Raw genomic sequence first — 8,907 nt, forward strand, 5'->3', positions numbered from 1 at the left:
TCTAGGGCATTATGCTGCCATCATCAGAAGTAAATCAGATCCAAACTAGCTGTGTTGGATGGATTTCCTTGGAGTGTAGTTAAATGACATATAAGATGATCCCACAGACAGAAAAGCAACAACCAAAAATATTACGTATGTATGTATATGTGGATATGCATACTTACGTATATATGTGTGTGTTTTATTACAAGTAGCAAATAAAGGAAAAGTTACAGAAAATATTATATTTTTAATGTGGAGGTAGGTAGAGGAAAAAGCAATAAGGAGAAAGCAAAAAAAATCTATATTTTAAAAGTCTTTGAATTTTTAAAGAATGTATGACTATTTCTGTCAAATTGCATGTGCATTTAGACTTAAAATGTTACATGAAATTGTAATAGAACTTTAGGAATTCCAATTGATTTTAATTTTATTATATTGCAGATTAATTATAAAAGTTGTATAAAACTCCCACAATATGTAAACTAAAAATACTTAAAAATAAAAAATAAAATACATTAATTTTTTAAAACCCACTCTAGGTATGTTTTCATTGTAGATGGACATGAATCAAGGTCTATTTTTTCAGTCATTTCAACATTTCTCTCATATTAGGTCTTAGTTCTACTTTAGCTATTTATAAACTAGGGGGACACAGATGATTTACCTAATCTCTCTCTGTTTGATTTTTCTTACTGAAAAGTAGAAATAAGAATCTGAACTCTAAAAGGATGTTATTAGGATCAGATAAAAGAATATCCACATAGGTCTTCACAAAAGGCAGTTTCTGTATTTAGTACTATTGGAAATCACTCTTAGCTCCTGTTTCCCGAGGTGACTTGATTGATGGTTTCAGCCATGGCCTTAACTTCCTCCCTACCAATACTTTTCTTCCCAGTTCCAGTGATAACGGCCCCCTCCTCTTTTTCTCTACTTTGATCAGTTACTTGAGGCCAACAAAGGAATTCTGGGCTGCATCCAGTGAGCGGGCACCAGGGTCCACATAGAGGGTCGCCCTCATCCTATTTTTAGCTAATTGACTTCCTTTAAAACTTTCTTTCAGCCAGCTGCAGTGGTCCATGCCTGAAATCCCAGTGACCCCAGAGTCTGAGGGAGAAGGATCGAAAATTCCAAGGCAGCCTGGCAACTTAGTGAGACCCTGTCTCAAAATAAAAAATAAAAAGGGTTGGAGATATAGCTCAATGATGAAGCATGCCTAGGTTCAATAACCAATACTGCAAAAGTAAAATAAAATAAAAATAAATAAATAAAACTTACCTTTGAAATCAAAGTATGTTTTCAAAACTGATCACATTTAATTTAATAAAAGTCCTTTTTGAAGTTTTTGCAACTTTTTTGGGGGGGAGCAGGTGGATATCTTTTTTTGCTTTTCTAATATTTCCCACAATGTAAAGAAATGCATAAAAAATGTGAACTTAGTTGTAATACCATTACTAAGTGCAAGATTAGCTAATGTATTTATAGAGGTACTACTACCCTCCCCCATATATTTGAACTTTTAACAAATATATGGACAAGTAGTTTTGAAAGAACTAAAAATCACCTTATATTTGCATATTTTGTTTAGTATTTGTATTCTTGGAGCAACCAGAGATACTAAGATATTTCAGGTAAGGCTGTACTATGATGGTACTGAAGTGCTTCATGGTATTATATTTTATTTTTCACCAAGGAATTTCACTTAATACTGGATAAAACTTGACCCTTTGTTTTGCTGAGTTCTCTGTTTCATTCTAAAATATATCACTTATATGGAAAAATGTATAAATATATTTATAAATGTAAACCCAAGTCACTCGAAACTTTACATCAAAGGTTGGCTTATAGAGTGCAGTACATTAAAAGTAGAGCATTCCATTTTTAAATGATATCTTTTTTTTTTTTTTTTTTTGGTGGTAGTGCTGGAGATTGAACACAGGGCTTTGTGCATGTGAGGCAAGCACTCTACCAACTGAGCTAAATCAATAAATGGGCCAAGGACCTGAACAGACATGTCTCAGAAGATGATATACAATCTATCAACAAATGAAAAAATGTTTATCATCACTAGCCATTAGAGAAATGCAAATCAAAACTACTCCAAGATTTCATCTCACTCCAGTCAGAATGGCAATTATTATGAAGACAAACAACAATAAGTGTTGGTGAGGATGTGGGGAAAAGGCATACTCATACACTGCTGGTGGAACTGCAAATATGTGCACCCAATATGGAAAGCAGTATGGAGATTTCTTGGAAAGCTGGGAATGGAACCACCTTTTGACCCAGCTGTTCCTCTCCTTGGTCTATACCTAAAGGACTTAAAAACAGCATACTACAGGGACACAGCCACATCAATGTTCATAGCAGCACAATTCACAAAAGCTAAACTGTGGAACCAACCTAGATGCCCTTCAATAGATAAATGGACAAAAAAAAAAAGAAAGGTGGCACATATACACAATGGAATATTACTCAGCAATAAAAGAGAATAAAATCATGGCATTTGTAGTAAATGGATGGAGTTAGAGAAGATAATGCTAAGTGAAGTTAGCCAATCCCCAAAAAACAAATGCTGAATGTTTTCTTTGATATAAGGAGGCTGATTCATAGTGGGATAGGGAGAGGGAACATTGGAGGGATAGAGGAACTCTAGATAGGGCAGAGGGGTTGGAGGGAAAGGGAAGGGGCCTGGGGTTATAAATGATGGTAAAATGTGATGATCATTATTATCCAAAGTACACATATAAAAACACAAATTGGTGTGAATATACTCTGTATACAACCAGAGATATGAAAAATAGTGCTGTATATGTGTAATAAGAATTATAAATTATAATGTATTCCACTATCTCATATAAATAAAATAAAAAAAAGAAAAAGAAAGTAGAGCATTCCTGAGCCCAGAGCTTTACCAAAGGAACAACCAGGAGATAGACATTAGGATTCTTGGATTGTTTTTGTTGTTATTGCGTTTTATTTGTGTAAGAATTTCTGGACAGAGTTTCCTTCTTTTTTTTTTTGTTTCCAAATTACACTTTGATCTTCTTCAAACACAAGAGAATTTTTTAAGATTTCCCAAAACAAGCCTTCAGATGTGCCCACTGTGGGGAAAATTCTATTCCATTTGTTTTCCAAATTAATACACAGACAGAAATCAACACTGACTCAACATTTATAATGCCTCGGGCATTGACTTTTTCGACTGGCTAGTTCTTTGTTGTAGGGGGCTGTATGTGCACTGCAGGATGTCTAGCAGCACTCCTGGCCTCTACCCACTAGAGGCCAACAGCATTCCTCCAACCCTCAGTTGTGACAATAAAAAAATATTTCTTAACAATACCAAATGTCCCTGGAGAGGCAAAGTCACCCCTGGTTGGGTACAACTCACTGTCCTAGACAATTCCCACTAGATAATTGTATGTATTCCTTATAATGGAGTGAATATACTTGCCCAAGGTCTCATGATGGGTTAATGAATGGGTTCTTGGACTTCAAATTCATGCTAGTGTAATTCTACAGCTGTTCTCTTTTGAGATCATGTTGGAAGACAAAGAAAGTGAGACAGACAACAGAGATCTGACTTAGGTTCTGTTATAGTTTGGATCTGGAATGTCCTTAAGAGGTTCATGTGTTGAAGTCTATGTCCCCATTGCCACAGTGCTCAGAGGTGGGGCCTTTGGGAAGGTAACTGGATTGTGAGGGTTCTAACTTCCTCAGTGTATTGATCCATCTATGGATTCAGAAGTGAATGAACTGTAAGCGGTGGGACTTTGTGGAAGGAAGGGTCCTGAAGGATGTGCCCATGGGGACTCTATCTTGTCCCCAGCCCCTTCCTCCCTCTCTCTGCATTCTGGATGTCATTGACTGAGCAGCTTTCTTCCACCATACCCTTCCATCATGATGTAATACCCCAGGCCCAGAAACAAGGAAGCCAGTCAACCAGGGGACGAATTTCTGAAAATGTGGCCAAAAAAAGTGTTTTCTCTTGTTAAGTCAGTTTTTTGGAGGTATTTCTTCACAGTGATGAAAAGCTAACAGCGTCAACATTTCTTAAAACATTAAGTTTCTTCTGAATGCTATTCCTTCCTAATTCTTTCATGCATCCTCAAACTCCATCCTTGTTTCCATGGTGTGCTTATAGCTGCCATCAGCCCCCAGCCCCGCCCCCAACAAGCCCTCTCATTTGAGAGGTCAAAGCTGACATGAAGTATTTTTAGTTTTTTTCCTCTTCATCTCAAAACTTTCTGGCACTTGTTAACTTTCTTTAGCCAACTCCTTAATCAGATAGATCTCCCTCTCCTCCCTCCCACTGACCCTGTTTCACAAATCATCCCTGTTGCACGTATCCCTATTAAAAATCTTCAGTTCTTCTCTAAGAATGAAAACACAATTATCCTGCTCTGATGGTTGATTTTAAGCTTAACTCTTCCCTGGGTTTTCAGCCTATCAGTCCACCCTATAGATTTTGGATTTCTTAGCCTCCAGAATTTGTATGAGCCAATTCCTTAAAATAATTTTTTCTCCATATACATCCACTTTGTTCTTTTTCTCTGAAAAACGCTTCCTAAAAAACATTTCCCCTGAAACTGTTTTGTATCTAAGTTTAAATGTCCCCTTCTCCACAGAGTCCGCCCCACCATCCTTACTCCTTCCTCAGATGGCGTTGCTCTTACAGCCCTGGTAAGGTGATGTTTGAATGCTGAAGACTGTGCACAGTGAGGACAAAGACCATATCTATTTCATTGTTAACATGTTGCAAAGTACGAGGCACAATAATTTGAACATAGTGGGACATGAAGCATATTTACTTGAAATGTCAGACTCTAAATAATGTTGAAAATAATTGTAACTGAAAAAAAGCGACAATATCTTTTTGATATTTCTAGACTTAGATGTTTGATTTTGAATTGTGTTTACTAAAAACATGCATTCTGGGAGATTTCATCCTCTTTTCTTTTTAAAAGGAAATGTTTTGCAGAGAGTTGCAATAAAAGTGCAACACAAATGCAAAAGCTTGTAGCTTTGTTTATGGAACTTCAAGATCAGAGAAACCATCCCAAAATCCAAGTGGTGATGAACAGATAGAGTGAGTTGTTGTGGAATTGAATTATGTGTTTAACTAAATTTCTTAAGTCAATAAGGGAGGGGGGGAAAAGCAACAGGGTTAAAAGAAGGCATATTTCTAACGTTAGTGAAAACAGTTATATTGGATGGAATTTTGACCTTTATGCTCAAAACCAGAAATTATGAAATTATGTTTTAAAACAGAAACATATTTTTAAAGAATTATAAAGAAATGTGTAAAACATAGGGGGGAATTTGCCACTGATTTTGTTGTTGTTGTTGTTCCAGGGATTGAATCCAGGGTGCTTAATCACTGAGCCACATCCCCAGCCCATTTTTTATTTTTTATTTTGAGATGGGGTCTTGCTAAATGGCCTCTTGCTTAGAGTCTCACTGAGTTGCTGAGGCTGCCTTTGAACTGCCTCAGCCTCCCAAACTGCTGGTATTACAGGTGTGTGCCACCATATCCAGCACACTAATATTTTTTAAATGTTTTCAACAATGCTCAGAAGGCTCATAATTGAAGAGGGAAAAAACTTGCCCAAAATAATAAAATCAGTTCTAATCAAATCACTTTCATTTTTTTTGTCTCCAGTTCTACAGTTCTTACCCCTGTGAATTTATAATTTCCCTACTTTATTGCAAAATTTTTCAAATATACAATCTTCTATCCATGTAATTTTAAAAATACATTTCAAAGTAATTATAGGCAGCAGTATACTTTACCACAACCAAGCAGGGTGGATTCTAGGTACGCAGAACTGGTTCATTATTCAAAAATCATTAATATATTCCATCACATCAACAAACTAAAGGAGAAAGATCATGTGTTTATATTCATGGATACAGAAAAGCATTTGAAGAAATCCAACACCCATTTATAAAAAAAAAAAAAACTCAGTAAACTAGAAACACAGTGTCTTAGTTTGTTTTCTGTTGCTATAATGGAATACTACAAACTGTGTAATATATAAAGAATAGAAGTTTATTTTTAGCTCATGATTCTGAAGGATGGAAATTTCCAGGAGCATGACACTGGCATCTAGCAAGGTCTTCGTGCTACATCAAAATAGTAGAGGCCGTCACACAGGGAAACAGAGCAAGCAAGCTAGCAGGTCTCTCTTCATCCACTTATACATCCACTAATGCTATCATGAGGGCCCCAACCTCATTACTTTGTCTAATTTTAATTACTTCCCAAAGACTCTAACTCCAAATATCATTAGTATATAAACTTAGGGATTAAGTTGTCTACATGTGGATTTGGGGGGATAAATTCAAATCGTAACAGAGAGGATTTTTCTAAATCTGATAAAGAGTACCTAGAAAACATTTATAGTTGAGAGCATGCCTAATGGTAGGAAACTGGATTCTTTCTTCCTAAATTTGGGAATAAGACAAGACTTTTCCTTCTTACCCCTCTTTCCTATTCAACTTCATATAGAAAGCCTTAGCTATAGATCCGCAAAAAGAGAGGGATGTAAAAAGCATAAGAGGGGAAGGAAGAAATAAAACAGTTTTTGTTCTTTGTTGGCAATGAAAGCCATTGTAGACTCCATTTTTTTATTCCTCTTTTTTCCTCTGGCTTCTGTATATGAGAGAAAACATTCAACCATTGACTTTCCAAGTCCACCAGCCCTTTTTTATATTAGTTTTTATTTATTATTTTTAATATATCTGACAGTAGAGTTCATTTTGATATAATTATATAAACATGGAATATATCTTATTCTAATAATATTGTGCATTCCAGCCTTGAGATTCACTGTGGGATAATCATATATGTACATGGGAAAGTTATGTCAGAGTCATTTCTCTTTCCTTTTCCTATCCCACCTTCAGTCCCTTTTGTCTAATCCACTGAACTTCAGTTTTTCTCCTCTCTCCCTTTACTGTGGATTAGCTTCCATGTACCAGAGAAAACATTTGACCTTTGGTTTTTTTGAGGAATTGCTCATTTCACTTAGCATGATAGTCTCTGGATCCATCCATTTACCAGCAAATGTCATAAAGTAATTCTTCTTTATGATTAAGTTATATTCCAATGTGTATATGCCACAATTTCTTTATCCATTCATCTGTTGAAGGGTACTTAGGTTGGCTCTATAACTTCACCATTGTGAATGGAAGGGTGATCAGAAAAGTGGAAGTAGACCAAGAATGAGGGATAAGGGGAGGGGAAGAGGAAGAATTGGGAAATGAAGTTGGCCAAATTATGCAACATGTGTGTAGAATATATCACAATTCACTCCAATTTTGTATCCTCATATTTAAATTGTGTCTTATAATGATATTATGGAATCTGCTTTTTTAATCCAGTCTTACTACCTGCCTTTCAGTTAGAGTCCTTTCATATTTAATGTAACTATTGATATGGTTTTAAATCTACCATCTCATCTTTTTTCTATTTGTCTCATATATTTGTTATTTCATTGCTCCTCATTTAACTGCCTTCTTTTGGATTAGTCCAGATGGGATCTTTCTATTTTGTCTAGCCTATCTTCTTGGGATGGCTTTGATGATGTACAGAATCAGCTATTAACTCAAAAATCACGAGCACCAGAATTCAGAGTCACAGTTCTTACTTTACACTTTTGTATTTCCTGTGTGAAACTGTCCAGTTGCAGCCAGCTGTGGGGGCACACTTCTATAATCCCAGCAACTTGGGAAGTTGAAGCAGGGGGATTGCAAGTTCAAGGCTAGCTAGTGAGAATTTGTCCCTATTTAATAAAGTAAAAATAAGGGGATGTATGTTGCTATGTGGTAGAGCTCCCTGGTTCAATCTCTAGTCCAAAAAAAAAAAAAAAAAAAAAAAAAAACCACCCATGTTATGTCCTGTTGTAAGGTAAGTGCATGTGTGTAAATATGTGTGTTGGGCATATGTGTGTATAAAAATGTGAATATACGGGCTGGGGTTGTAGCTCAGTGGTAGAGCACTTACCTGGCAAGTGGAAAGCAGAGGGTTCAATTCTCAGCACCGCACATATGTAAATAAAGATCCATTGACAACTAAAAAATATATTTTAAAAAATGTGAATATACTTGTGTCTGCACATGTAGTAACAAGTGGGCCATGTGAATGTTGCCTTTAATTCCTAAAAAAGTGATGAGTTTAAGAGCATGATTCATAATTAAATTATATCACTTCATTGATTTCTGAGTGCACTGAAGTAATTGGTTAAATGACAACATCAAACTTAACTTGTAGGCCTGAATTTAACTCAGGTATTTGAAGAAAAAAGTTGTGTGTTCATTTTCTCTTGCAGGATGGATATGGATAATGTCTGAATTTAATTCAGTGTGTATTTCCATAATATCTTATAACGAAACTTACAGAAAGCCTTAGGAAGATGTCAACCTGTGCTAACATGGGACAAATAAATATTGTATCAGTTTCATGTCCACACTTTTTTTTTTAAACTGTTTTCTTAAGGAAATATCTTCCTCTCCCTCTGGTAACGTGGCTGAACTTTGTTTGGAAAGCTACAGGGGAAGAGAGGTTTTATGAGAGGTTTGGGGCAGACTGTGTGGAGAAACCTACTTCCCTTAGTGATTAACATGATCCCAGCTGGCGTCGCCTAGGTATGATGCAAGCCTGTGCATGTGTGGAGATTATGCTTAACAAAGGGTTTGCTTGGTACAGTGCTGAAACTACACTTGGGGAACATTTGAGAGACAATTCTGTGGAATGTAATTTTAATTAAAGCTAGCTTTTTGATATAGTTAAGGACCTCACTATATAAATCTTAATATTAATTTCTTTTGCCTTGCTTTTTTTTTTGTACTGAGAATTGAACTCAGAAGCACTCCACTACTGAGCCACATCCCCAGTCCTATTTTACATTTTATTTAGAGACA

At 36.0% G+C, this 8,907-nt stretch overlaps 1 protein-coding gene across 5 annotated transcripts in view; it reads right to left on the reverse strand.

Moving 5' to 3' along the window:
• Prss35 (serine protease 35) overlaps positions 1 to 8,907 on the reverse strand; it is a 70,845-nt gene that overhangs the window by 17,844 nt on the left and 44,094 nt on the right. The gene's annotated exons all lie outside the window — the stretch shown is intronic.

This window comes from Ictidomys tridecemlineatus, chromosome 8, assembly GCF_052094955.1.
Source record: "Ictidomys tridecemlineatus isolate mIctTri1 chromosome 8, mIctTri1.hap1, whole genome shotgun sequence".
Lineage (NCBI taxonomy): Eukaryota > Metazoa > Chordata > Mammalia > Rodentia > Sciuridae > Ictidomys > Ictidomys tridecemlineatus.